At 54.2% G+C, this 13,904-nt stretch overlaps 1 protein-coding gene across 4 annotated transcripts in view; it reads right to left on the bottom strand.

Annotated features, from left to right (window-relative positions):
* Positions 1-13,904, bottom strand: part of SLC8A1 (solute carrier family 8 member A1) — a 104,315-nt gene that overhangs the window by 14,038 nt on the left and 76,373 nt on the right. The gene's annotated exons all lie outside the window — the stretch shown is intronic.

Genomic DNA, 13,904 nt, shown 5'->3' on the forward strand with positions numbered 1-13,904 from the left:
GGTCCTGGGACAGCTTCAGGTATGGCCTCCTCCTTTCCCATGGTTCTGGCTGTGGTAACAGCAGAACACACCAATGCTTTGCTCTTCTTTCCCAGGCCCCTTGCCATGCATCTCTACTGATGCTGATCCACAATCCTCACAGCTCCCAGGGGATCTGCATGGAAGCAGGATCCCCTGGGGATCACAGGGGAATCCATCTAGATCAGTATGTGGCTCTCTAAGGACAGAAGGCAAGATCTAACACAAGGGATGATGAGCTCCTCTCCTATGGGGACAGACTGAGAGAGTTGGGGCTGTTCAGTCTGGAGAGGAGAAGGCTCCAGGGAGACCTTAGAGCTGCATTTCAATATCTGAAGGTAGCTCCAAGAAAGCTGGGGAGGGACTTCTGAAGGTGTCAGGGAGGGATAGGACTGGGGGGATGGAGCAAAACTAGAAGTGGGGAGATTCAGATTGGATGTCAGGAAGAAGTTCTTGGCCATGAGGGTGGTGAGAGACTGGCAGAGGTTGCCCAGGGAGGTGGTGGAAGCCTCCTGCCTGGAGGTTTTTGAGGCCAGGCTGGCTGTGGCTGTGAGCAACCTGCTGTAGTGTGAGGATGAGGTGTCCCTGCCCATGGCAGGGGGGTTGGAACTGGCTGCTCCTGGAGGTCCCTTCCAACCTAAATCAGTTTGTGAATCATGGAGTCCAACCATCAGCCTAAGACCACCACAGCCACTAAACCATGTCCCTTGAACACCCCAGGGAAGCTGACTTCCCCTCCTCCCTGGGCAGCCTGTTCCAGTGCCTGACCACTCTTGCAACAAAGAAATTCTCCCTGTGTTCCAACCTAAACCTTCCAGGACAGCTCTGTGACATTGGATGTGAAGTTGATAGGGAACATCCCCAGCAACAACTCCTTAAGGCATCTGGGAAAGCTGACAGAGCAGAAATAACTTCTCCCTTGGCTTTGCACAGCCCTGCTCATGCCAGCTACGAGCTGCCATCAGACCCTGAGAGCTCAGCCCACGCTGCAGGCAAAGGCTGCTTGGGGCTCAGCCCAGCCCAGCCCTGCAGCCTCCCTCCAGAGAAAATCCTGCAAGTCCCATTGGTGAGCCACCAGCACAGGCTGCCCAGGGAGGTGGTGGAAGCCTCATCCCTGAAGGTATTGAAGGCCAGGCTGGCTGTGAGCAACCTGCTGTAGTGTGAGGTGTCCCTGCCCATGGCAGGGGGGTTGGAACTGGATGAGCCTTGAGGTCCCTTCCAGCCCTGACAATTCTGTGATTCTGTAAGGGAAGATAGAGCTCCTGGAGCTGTGGGAGAGGAAGGGCTGTGGGGGCTGAGCTCTGCCTCTCCTCTTCTCTCCCTCTCCCTCTCCCTCTCCCTCTCCCTCTCCCTCTCCCTCTCCCTCTCCCTCTCCCTCTCCCTCTCCCTCTCCCTCTCCCTCTCCCTCTCCCTCTCCCTCTCCCTCTCCCTCTCCCTCTCCCTCTCCCTCTCCCTCTCCTCCTCCCTTCCCTTTCCTCTCCCCCCTGGAACACTTCAAGTGTCAAAGAGGCATGGTGAGGACTACAATTATGAAGAGGATTGGTGGGGAAGGAACTCTGGGCCAACCCTCATGCCTCTCCCTAACTATCCTTAGAGATGTATTTATTTTTCCCCCCAAGGAAAGCATGTGGAGATTCCTAGAAGAGCCTCTTGCTTCTCTGTGCACCCAAATGGCATCAAGCTGTGCCAGGGCAGGTCCAGGGTGGGTATCAGGAACAATCTCTTCCCAGCAAGGGCTCTCAGGCACTGGCCCAGGCTGCCCAGGGAGGTGGTGGAGTCCCCATCCCTGGAGGGGTTTCAAAGCTGTGTGGCTGTGGTGCTGAGGGAGGTGGTGCAGTGGCAGTGGCTGAGCAGCAGTGGTGGCTCTGTGAGCTCTGGGGGAGGGCTTGGACTGGTGGAGCTCAGAGGTCTCTTCTAACCTCTATGTTTGTCTGACCCTGTGTGGTTGAAGCCCCATCCTGGAGACATTCAAGGTCAGAGCTGATGTGGCCCTGGGCAGCCTGATCTGGTTGAAGGTGTCCCTGCTGCCTGCAGAGGGGCTGGCCAAGATGCCCTTTCAGGGTCCCTTCCAAGCCAGTGCAATCTGTGACCCACAGCACCCCTGCAGCCTGCCCCACCTTGTGACACAAACTGCTCCAGCCTTTCAAATAGACACAAGGTGCTGCTCCCTGTGTGCACCTGGCATTGCTGCTGTGACAATGCTCCTCAGGCAGGAGACATCACTCAGGTTGAAATGGCTTTGGCACTCCCCCCAGAAAAACTCATTTCAGCAAGCAATCACCACCAGAGAGGACATTCCTGCTGCCTTGTAAATCATGCAGCAAACTTTCCTGCTTTAAAGCTGACTCAACTAAACCACTGGGGACCATGCCCATGCCCACAGGTCCTTGTCTAACAGCAGAGCTTCAGCTTCAGGATTCAGAGAAGCCCCACAATCTGTCTGCTGTGCACCAGCTGCTCCAGCAGCATCAGTGCAGCAAGGTTCCAGGTGAAGGTTCCAGGCTCTTCTTGGTGGTGCCCAGAGACAGGACAAGGCACAACAGAGAATCACAGAATTGTCAGGGTTGGAAGGGACCTCAAGGAGCATCCAGTTCCAACCCCCCTGCCATGGGCAGGGACACCTCACACTACAGCAGGTTGCTCACAGCCACAGCCAGCCTGGCCTCAAGAACCTCCAGGCAGGAGGCTTCCACCACCTCCCTGGGCAACCTGTGCCAGTGTCTCACCACCCTCATGGGCAAGAACTTCTTCCTGACATCCAATCTGAATCTCCCCACTTCTACTTTTGCTCCATTCCCCCCAGCCCTATCACTCCCTGACACTCTGAAGAGTCCCTGGCCAGCTTTCTTGGAGCCCCCTTCAGATACAGGTCGAAGCTGGGACCCAGGAGGTTCCACATCAACATGAGGAGAAACTTGTTAGGTGTGAGGCTGCTGGAGGCCTGGAGCAGGCTGCCCAGAGAGGTTGTGGAGTCTCCTTCTCTGGAGGCTTTCCAGCCTCACCTGACAGTGTTCCTGTGTGCCCTGCCCTGGGTGATGCTGCTCTGGCAGTGGGGTTGGACTGGATGGTCTCTGGAGGTCCCTTCCAACCTCTCATGTTCTGTGATTCTGTGATTCTTTCCCCCAGGAAGAGGAGAGGGGCTGTGGGACAAGCAGGGACCCCTCTCAGCTGTCACAAAGCACTCAAAGTGCTGTTCCACGTCACACTCCTCTCCACCACTTAGTCCTTCCTATTTTAGCTTTGTTTAAACAGTCTCCTTGGTAACTGGAGACAGAATTTGTTCAGTCCTCCCTGTAGGGTTGGTTTCCTGCCTATCTCCTTAGCAAACTTATGCTTGCTTTACGTGCTCCCACCACAGGCTTTAAGCAGATGCATCCCTGGGGGGTTCAGGAGCCCTGCTGCCTCTTTCCAAGGGTGCCCATGCACAGAGAGGGCCTTGCTCCACAGTTTCACCCCTGTGGCAGTGCAGGATGCCACAACAGAGTGGAGAGTGGCACTTTCAGCTGCTCCTGGCCTCAAGCATGCCCAGCAGCAGGGAAAGCCCCAGCAAGCAGGCAGCACCAGAGCCTGAAACCTTCATCCTGACACCCACCCCTCAGATACTGATAGACAGCCCAGGTCACACAGGAACACAGCCAGGCAGGGCTGGAAAGCCTCCAGAGAAGGAGACTCCACAACCTCTCTGGGCAGCCTGCTCCAGGGCTCTGGGACCCTCCCAGGGAAGAAGTTTCTCCTCATGTTGAAGTGGAACTTCCTGTGCTGCAGTTTCCATCCATTGCCCCTTGTCCTGTCCCAGAGTGCAGTGAGCAGAGCCTGTGCCCTCCCTGGGACCTAGTGGTGCTACGTGCAAGTGGCGAATCCCACACAAACCCCAGAGCCTGGGAGCTGCTTTCAGTCCTTCTGCAATCCTTTGCTAAGGCACCAAGAGGGCAAAGCTCCCTTGGTGAGGCTTCTCCAGCTGCTCTCTTATCTGACACATCCCCATCTGGATGCCTGCTGCCCTCAGGGCTTTGAGTTAAAGGCAAAGCACGTCCCTACCCACAAGCCTGCTGCAGCTGCCTGTTGCTTTGCCAGCTCAGCCACTGTCCAGGTGGTGGAGTCCCCACCAGATTTGCCACTGAAGACTTCAGTTTCAGGACAAAAACTAAAACAAGTTAAGCATTTCCCCTGCTTCTTGGCCCAGGCAACCATTTTTGTATCCCAAACACCACACTGAGTAGCTCTCCCTTTGCTCTGCTTTGCTGCAGAGGATGGAACTTAGCAGAAGGATCTGCTGCAGGGCTTTGGAGGTACCAAGGCCATTAAAAGTTTGCTTAAATTAGACCAAGTCCTAAGACTCAAGAAAAAAAACCCAACTCAAACCCCCCCAAACCCAGCAGTGTAGGCTGCTTGGATCTGGCAGCTGAAGGTCTTGGAGCTTTTCACCTGCTCTGGAAATGCTCCACCCTCTCCCAGGGCCAAATCTGCCCTCGTGCATGCTGTACCCTCAGCAGGGCTTTCCCTGTGCCTGAGAGCCACGAGGGAGCTGGAAGCTCCTTTTGTGCTTTGGCTGTCCTGATCCTGAGCTTGACTGAACGAGGCAGGGCTGCTGGGGAGCACCAGAGGAACACAGCCATGCAGCCATCCACAGAGGAACCTACTGAGGCTCAACAAGGATCAGTGCAGAGTCCTGCAGCTGGGGAGGAAGAATAAACTGCAGCAGGACAGGTTGGGAGGGGATCTGCTGGAGAGCAGCCCTGGGGAGAAGGGCCTGGGAGTGCTGGTGGGCAGCAAGTTCTGCAGGGGACAGCAATGTGCCCTGGGGGCCAAGGAGGCCAAGGGGCTCCTGGGGGGCATTCAGAGGAGTGTGTCCAGCAGATCCAGGGAGGTTTTCCTCCCCCTCTACTCTGCCCTGCTGAGACCTCACCTGGAGCACTGCATCCAGTTCTGGGCTCCCCAGTTCAGGAGGGACAGGGATCTGCTGGAGAGAGTCCAAGCGAGGGCTGCAAGGCTGCTGAAGGGCCTGGAGCACTGCCTGGTGAGGAGAGGCTGAGAGCCCTGTGGGAGGGGGCTTGGAACTGGATGATCCTTGAGGTCCCTTCCAACCCTGCCAGTTCTATGATTCTATGATATTCAAAGGTGAGGCTGGGCAGGGCTCTGGGCAACCTGATCTAGCTGGGGATGTCCCTGCTGAGTGCAGGGGGGGGTCAGACTGGATGAGCTTTGGAGGTCCCTTCCAGCCTAGGACCGTTCTGTGATTCTGTGCCAGCCTCACTGGCAGAGCTGCTGCATCCCAGCACCACGGGCACAGGGCACATATGTTTGGGCTGAGCCAAGCTGCCTGGGCACAGCTGCTGCAGCCCTTGGACTGGGAGCCGGCCGGGGAGGGTGAACAGTTGTTGATGGTTGCTGTTTCCCCAGAGGAATCTTTTCAGTAGGAAAAGGCTCTGATTTTTATTGGCACTATTCTGGGAAGATGTCAGGTCATGGAAAAGAAAAAAAAAAAAGAAACCCAACCCCAAAACACACACACACAACAAAAAAGAGCCCAAAAAAAACCCCAACCCCACAGAGGAAAAAGAAGAGCAAACTTCTGAAGGTGGAATGGTGCTGCCTGGATTTACTGAGGGTGTTTGGTTGGCTGCCTCCTGTTCTGAGAGCTACACAATGCATCAAAGGGGGGAGGGAGGGGGGGAAAAAAAAAGGGATCCTTCAGTCATGTCTTTATTGTTTGCCAGTTCCTAGCTGCCAGAGAGAGCCTGGAGGACTGTTCTGCACAGAGCTATAAACGATGCCCCAGATGGATGATTGCTTTCACTGATCTCTGGAGGAAAATTCCAGGTGAGATTGTCCTTCCTGCACCTCTGAGAAGCAGCTTCAGAGATTCACAGATTCAGGGGTTGGAAGGGAGCTCAGAGATCAGCCAGTTCCAGCCCCACCCCTGCATGGGCAGGGACACCTCCCACCAGCTCAGGTTGCTCAGGGCCTCATCCAGCCCGGCCCTGAACACCTCCAGGGAGGGGACAGATCCTCCAGCCCAACCAGTCTCTAACTCTACCAAGGCTGGGGCTAAACCATGGCCCTCAGCACCACATCTCTGCCTCTTTGAAGCACCTCCAGGGAGGAGGCAGCCACAGCCTCCCTGGGCAACCTGTGCCAGTGTCTCCCCACCCTCAGGGTCAAGATTTTCTCCCTCATCTCCAGTCTCAATCTGCCCTCCTTCAGCTTCAATCCATTCCTTCTCCTCCTGTCACTCCCAGCCCTTCTCAAAAGTCCCTCCCCAGCTCTCCTGGAGTCATCAGGTACTGGAAGGCTGCTCTAAGTTCTACCTGGAGCCTTCCCTTCTCCTGACATAGCTGCATGGAAGTGAGGGAAGGCAGTTCCACAGAATTCCAGCTTGCCAGCCAAGGAAGAGCAGAAGCCAAGTTAAAAATATGCATGGATGTGGTAGAGAATCAGAGAACCACAGAATTGTTTTGGCTGTAAAAAACCTCTAAGCTCATCCAGTCCAGCTGTCAGTCCCAGCCCACCATGGCCAACAAACCATGGCCCCAAGTGCCATGGACACAAGTTTCCATAACACCTCCAGGGATGGGGACTCCACCACCTCCCTGGGCAGCCTGTGCCAATCCCTGACCATTGTGGTAGGGAAGAAATTGTTCCTGATCTCCAACCTAACCCTCCCCTGGCACAACTTCAGGCCAATTCCTCTCCTTCTATGACCTGAGACTAGGGAGAGGAGACCAACCCCCACCTGGCTCCAGCCTCCTCTCAGGGAGCTGTAGAGAGCAAGGAGGTCTCCCCTCAGCCTCCTCTTCTCCACATTAAACACCCCCAGCTCCTTCAGCTGCTCCTCCCCAGCCCTCTTCTCCAGACCCTTCCCCAGCTTCCTTGCCCTTCTCTGGACTCTCTCCAGCCCTTCAATATCTTTCTTGTAGTAAGGGCCCCAAACCTGAACCCAGTATTTGAGCTGCAACCTCAGTAGTACTGAGCACATGGGCACAACCACTTCTGATCTCCTGATCCAGGCAGGGGTGTAAAAATATCTGCAGCCATTCTTTGTGGCTCTGGCAAAAGAGGGGAAGAAGGCTGAGAAGAGAGGAGCAAGGCTGAGAAGAGAGGAGGAAGGCTGAGAAGAGAGGGACAAGGCTGAGAAGAGAGGAGGAAGGCTGAGAAGAGAGGGGCAAGGCTGGGAAGAGGGGAGCAAGGCTGGGAAGAGAGGTGCAAGGCTGGGAAGAGAGGGGCAAGGCTGGGAAGAGAGGGGCAAGGCTGGGAAGAGAGGGGCAAGGCTGAGAAGAGAGGAGGAAGGCTGAGAAGAGAGGGGCAAGGCTGAGAAGAGAGGAGCAAGGCTGAGAAGAGAGGGGCAAGGCTGAGAAGAGAGGAGCAAGGCTGAGAAGAGAGGAGGAAGGCTGAGAAGAGAGGGGCAAGGCTGAGAAGAGAGGAGGAAGGCTGAGAAGAGGGGCAAGGCTGAGAAGAGAGGAGCAAGGCTGAGAAGAGAGGAGGAAGGCTGAGAAGAGAGGAGGAAGGCTGAGAAGAGAGGAGCAAGGCTGAGAAGAGAGGGTGTGTGGAAGATTGGTTGTGTGGTTTGCAGCTGTTTCTCGACTAGAGATCCTTGCAGGGGATGGATTGCACTTGGTGATGCAAGCAGAGCAGCTGCTGCTCAGGCAGTGCATTCAGGCAGCTCCAGGTTTTCCCCAGTCCCTGCACTCTGCCTCCCTCAGCTGTGTGCTCAGAGCAGAGCTGGGTTGGTCTCATTCCTCCATGCAGGAACCCAAATGCCTCAGAGGAGATGAAAGTGCCTGCCTATGGCCCTGGGCTGTGCACAGCAGACATTTGCATTTCCTCAGCCCAGACCTGCAGCAAACACCCTCGGAATCCCCTGCCTGTGGGCAAACAAAATACTGTGCCTCCTGGTTGGAAGCCTGGGAGCTGCTGTCACAGCATCAGAAGGGATGGAAAATTGCCACTCAGCTGGCCTGGGCTTTTCCCAGGAAAGCCAAGCTGCCAGCCCACAACCATCAGGACATCCTGTCCTGCCTTGCCTCCTCTCCCTCTCCCTCTCCCTCTCCCTCTCCCTCTCCCTCTCCCTCTCCCTCTCCCTCTCCCTCTCCCTCTCCCTCTCCCTCTCCCTCTCCCTCTCCCTCTCCCTCTCCCTCTCCCTCTCCCTCTCCCTCTCCCTCTCCCTCTCCCTCTCCCTCTCCCTCCCAGCAACAGCTCCATATGGAATCATAGAATCTTCTGCTTGCAAAAGAGCTCCAGATGATTGAGTTCAACCAGAACCTAACATCTTCCTGTACACAACCAGGAAAAGAAAGTGGTGGGAAGCTCTGCTACCCATGCAGCTGTGCTGTCAGAATATGCCAGCAGCTCAAAGCTCATGCCTGCAAGCAGAGCCTGGAGGCACCATAGCGCAGGGGTCACAGTCACAGGCTGCAGTGGGTTGGAAGAGAGCCTCCAAGGGCATCCTGGGCAACCCCCCTGCACTCAGCAGGGACACCTCCAGCTAGAGCAGGCTGCACAGGGACACAGCCAGGCTCAGCTTCAATGGCTCCAGGCATGGGGCCTCAAGCCCAGCCCTGGGCAGCCTGGGCCAGTGTCTCACTGCCAGGAACTTCTTCCTCATCTCCAGTCTCAAGCTAAATGTCAATGATCTTAGAGGTCTTCTCCCACCCAAACAATTCTAGGAGAGGTGCAAGGAGGCCAGAGAAGGCTCTGTGGTGCCAGGAGGCCTTTGGAAGTGTGAAGCTCCTGCAGCTTGGACCCAAGCAGGTGATTATAACCTGCCTGTTGCACCTGTTGCACATGGGGCTGGACATCCACCACAGTTAATGCCTCCTTCATCACTCCTAAGCCACTCTGCTTTGAAAGGGTAACAACAACAATGACCCTCCCCAAACAACCCAACCCTCCTCTTCAGCCTCTTTGTTTTCTGCTTTTGCAGTCTGCAGATCCCAAGGTGGTCAGCCAAAGGCTCTGGCTGCTGAGTGAACTTAACTGGCGACCTACAAAGAGCTCCCCCAGTGCTGATCCCTCTGAGAATAGATTTTTTTTGTGTGTGATCCATCCCCTCCACTCCCCTTGACTGATCCAGGCACAAATGCTTAGTGATGGTTACCTGGCAACCATGGTAAAAATGTACTGAGCCACTCAGGAGGCTCCAAAGGATGACATTACCAAATAAGCACAGTGGGGCCAGAGCTCTGATGCCTGAGTGGAACAAAGAATTAAATCTATTCCTTTATATATATATATTTAAGCCCTGCTTTGTATTTATTTATTTAGAGAAGAATGAATACTTTTTATTGTGATCATGGAATCACAGAATCACAGAATGCTCTGGGTTGGAAGGGACCTCCAAAGCTCATCCAGTCTAAACCCCCTGCACTCAGCAGGGACATCCTTCCACTAGAGCAGGTTGCCCAGAGCCCTCTCCAGCCTCACCTTGATGGGATGGAGCCCCAACCACCTCCCTGGGCAACCTGCTGCAGTGTTCCAGCAGCTTCCTGCTGCAGAACTTGTTCCTCACATCCAATCTCAATCTGCTCTGCTCCAGTCTGAAACCATTGCCCCGGTCCTGCCCCTGCAAGCCTTTGCAAGGAGTCTCTCTCCATCCTTCCTGTAGTTCCCTTCAGGTACTGGCAGGCTGCTATTAGGTGCCCCTGGAGCCTTCTCATCTCCAGGCTGAACACCCCCAGCTCCCTCAGCCTGTCCTTGTAGCAGAGGTGCTCCAACCCCCTGAGCATTTTGTGGCCTCCTCTGGCCCCTCTCCATCAGGTCCCTGTCCTGAATCATGGCTGTGAGCAAGCTGATGTAGTGTGAGGTGTGCCTGCCCGTGGCAGGGGGGTTGGAAGTGGATGCTCCTTGAGGTCCCTTCCAACCCTGACAATTCTATGATTCTATGATTAAACAGCAGAGGTCCCCCTGAGGGGCACCACTGTCTCCCCACCCTCACTGGCAAGAATTTCTTCCTCATCTCCAGTCACAATCTGCCCTCCTCAAGCTTCAGTCCATTCCCTCTCATTCTATCACTCCCAGCCCTTCTCAAAAGTCCCTTCCCAGCTTCCTTGTAGGCTCCTTACAGGTACTGGAAGGCTTCTCTAAGGTCTCCCTGGAGCCTCCTCCTCTCCAGGCTGAACAGTCCCAACTCTCCCAGCCTGTCCCCACAGCAGAGGTTCTCCAGCCCTCTGATCACCTTCATAAGGTCATAGCATGGTTTGGGTTGGAAAGGGAGGTTAAAGATCCTCTAGTTTCAAACCCCCCACCATGGGCAGGGACACGTCCCACCAGCCCAGGTTGCACAAGATCCTGTCCAGCCTGGCCTTGAACACCTCCAGGGAGGGGGCAGGGGCCTGTGGAAGTCTTCAGTCAAAGCAAGGCCAACCCCAAAGCTAGGGGAGGGTGCTCATGTATGGCTCTGCATGGTTCTGTGCACACACACACCCCTGGCACACTTCCCAGGCTCCCAGAACCAAGGCCAGAGCACATAATAAAAGGTTAATCCATCTGAGACCACTTTAAACTAGGTATCAGTAGAGCAATGAAGAGCTGGGATGGATACCAGGTATTGATTACTCAACAGCCTGGCTGGGGGGTTGCCAAACTCCCAGCTCACATCTCCAGAACTCCATCCTTCCCTGAACTCCATCCTTCCCTATGCCTCAGCTCCAGTCCTCAATGCTAGATTGCTCCAGGGACTGAAAAGGAGAATCCTAAACTCACAGAATCATTTTGCTTGGAAAAGACCTGAATTAGACCTCAATAGAGCAATGAAGAGCTGGGATGGATACCAGTTATTGATTACTCAACAGCCTGGCTGGGGGGTTGCCAAACTCCCAGCTCACATCTCCAGAACTCCATCCTTCCCCTGTGCCTTAGCTCCTGTATGCAATGCCAGGTTGCCCCAGGGATTACAGAACAAGAATCCTAAACTCACAGAAGCATTTTGGTTGGGAAAGACCTAAACTAGACATCAGTAGAGCAATAAAGAGCTGGGGTGGATACCAGTTATTGATTACTCAACAGCCTGACTGGGGGGGTTGCCAAACTCCCAGCTCACATCTCCAGAACTCCATCCTTCCCTGAACTCCATCCTTCCCTATGCCTTAGCTCCAGTCCTCAATGCTAGATTGCTCCAGGGACTGAAAAGGAGAATCCTAAGCTCACAGAATCATTTTGCTTGGCAAAGACCTGAATTAGACCTCAGTAGAGCAATGAAGAGCTGGGATGGATACCAGTTATTGATTACTCAACAGCCTGGCTGGGGGGTTGCCAAACTCCCAGCTCACATCTCCAGAACTCCATCCTTCCCCTGTGCCTTAGCTCCTGTATGCAATGCCAGGTTGCCCCAGGGATTACAGAACAAGAATCCTACAACCACAGAAGCATTTTGGTTGGAAAAGACCTAAACTAGACATCAGTAGAGCAATAAAGAGCTGGGGTGGATACCAGTTATTGATTACTCAACAGCCTGGCTGGGGGGTTGCCAAACTCCCAGCTCACATCTCCAGAACTCCATCCTTCCCTGAACTCCATCCTTCCCTATGCCTCAGCTCCAGTCCTCAATGCTAGATTGCTCCAGGGACTGAAAAGGAGAATCCTAAGCTCACAGAATCATTTTGCTTGGCAAAGACCTGAATTAGACCTCAGTAGAGCAATGAAGAGCTGGGATGGACAATTCAGTGATTCCATGTGTTTCAGTCTCTCAATTAAGCTGGCAAGAAATGAAATGGGTCGGTTTTATCTTGCTGTGCTCAGAGTTCAAGAGGCCTTGGCCAGCTCCTGGACAACCTGAGCTCCACACAATCAGAGTCATTGTGCTACCCCAAGCTTTAATTTTTGTTTTTTTTTGGAACATGAGCTTCTGGAAGCTGTCTGCCTTCTCCTCAGGGAAATCTTTAATTTCAGAGATGAAACACTCTGTCTGGAGACTCAGAGGCTACGTGGAATACCGATGAGCGTTTTGTCTCCAAGCCTGGTTGTGCACATCCCTCTCCTTTTAGGGCACACACTCCTCTCAGCCTCACACACACACATCTGTGCCCACACAGCTGTCTTCTACCATCATTAGCCTTCATTAGCCTGCCTAAACTTGAGAAGCAAGTGCTTTCTCTCCAGAGCAGTGCCTGCAGCCTGAACATAGAATCACAGAATTGGCAGGGTTGGAAGGGATCTCAAGGATCATCCAGTTCCAACCCCCCTGCCATGGGCAGGGACACCTCACACCAGCCCAGCTTGCTCAGGGCCTCATCCAGCCTGGCCTTGAACACCTCCAGGGAGGAGGCAGCCATAGCCTCCCTGGGCAGTCTGTGCCAGTGTCTCCCCACCCTCACTGGCAAGAATTTCTTCATCTCCAGTCTCAATCTGCCCTCCTCAAGCTCCAATCCATTGACCCTTGACCTATCACTGAAAGCTCTTGTAAAAAGTCCCCTCCCAGCCTGTCTGCAGCTCCCCTGCAGATACTGAACTGCAGCTCTGAGGTCTCCCTGGAGCCTTCTCCTCTCCAGGCTGAACAGCCCCAACTCTCCCAGCCTGTCCCCACAGCAGAGGTTCTCCAGCCCTCTGAGCCTCTTCTGGACCCTCTCCATCAGCTCCAGGTCTCTCTTGTGTTGGGGATCCCCAGAGCTGGGCACAGCCCTGCAGGTGAGCTCTCCCCAGAGCAGAGCAGAGGGGCAGGATCCCCTCTCTCCAGCTCTGGCCACACTGCTTTGGATGCAGCCCAGGCTGCCAAGCGAGGAGCCAAGCGAGGCCGTGGCTGCACCATTGGCATGCAGCAGCCTCTGAACCCCTGCCAGCTGCTGGCAGAAATCAATTCTGTTTTCAACAAAAGTTATTAATCCTTCCTCCTCTATTAAAGAGCTCTGGGACAGCCCAGCATTGCACCAGGCTCTGGCCAAAGACTGGTTGAGCAATTTGTCTTCATGTCTGGGACAGCATCCTCCAGCAGGTGATGAGCTGCCTGTGGTAGTTTTAAGCTATGCCTTTGAAAACACTCCACAGATCTTGAACAGAAAGTGGTAGGATGTGAATGAATCATTGTTGGGGGGAAAAAGGAAAACCATGGTAAGTTCTAAGCAATCCCATTGGAGAGTTATAGAATCACAGAATCACCCAGGTTGGAAAAGACCTCAGAGATCATCAAGTCCAACCTAGTACCTAACACCTAACACCTCCTGACAACTAAACCATGGCTCCAAGTGCCACATCCCATCCATTTGGGAACACCTCCAGGGATGGGGACTCCACCACCACCCTGGGAAGTACATTCCAAAGGCCAATCTCTCTTTCTAGGAAGAACTTTCTCCTCACCTCCAGCCTAAACTTCCCCTGGTGCAGCTTGAGACTGTGTCCTCTTGTTCTGGTGCTGGTTGGCTGGGAGAAGAGACCAACCTCCACCTGGCTACAACCTCCCTTCAGGAAGCTGTAGACAGCAAGAAGGTCTCCCCTGAGCCTCCTCTTCTCCAGGCTCCCTCAGCCTCTCCTCATAGGGCTTATCTACCATAAGAATCAGTTTGGTCAATAATTGCTCTCTCTCCTCACTTCCTCTCTCTGGGAGATGCTAACTTTGTGCTTCTGCTGGCTTCTGCTTGCCCTTGCCTGCATTGCTTTGGCTAAGGGCTAACTCTCTCTGCTCTTTGACTTGTCCCTTTGTGTACAGGGGGGGGAAGGGGAAGGCAGGGAGGGAGAAGCTATTAGCAGCTCCCCTGGTCTCTGCCCAGGGGGATCCCAGTGCTGTTCATTAGCTGTACATCCCTGTAAATGTTGTCTGTTCTGTACATATTCCTTGCATTCCATTGCAGATTGTGCTTTTGCTTGTAAATACAGCCTCCATTTGCTTCCAGCTGAGCTGCTCTGGCAAATCTAATGGCTGGAATTTTCAACCCACCACACTGCCCCAACCTCCACGGCCA

This window comes from Melanerpes formicivorus, unplaced genomic scaffold (genome assembly GCF_026170545.1).
Source record: "Melanerpes formicivorus ecotype bairdi unplaced genomic scaffold, bMelFor1.0.p_v2 SCAF_25, whole genome shotgun sequence".
In the NCBI taxonomy this organism is placed as follows: Eukaryota; Metazoa; Chordata; class Aves; order Piciformes; family Picidae; genus Melanerpes; species Melanerpes formicivorus.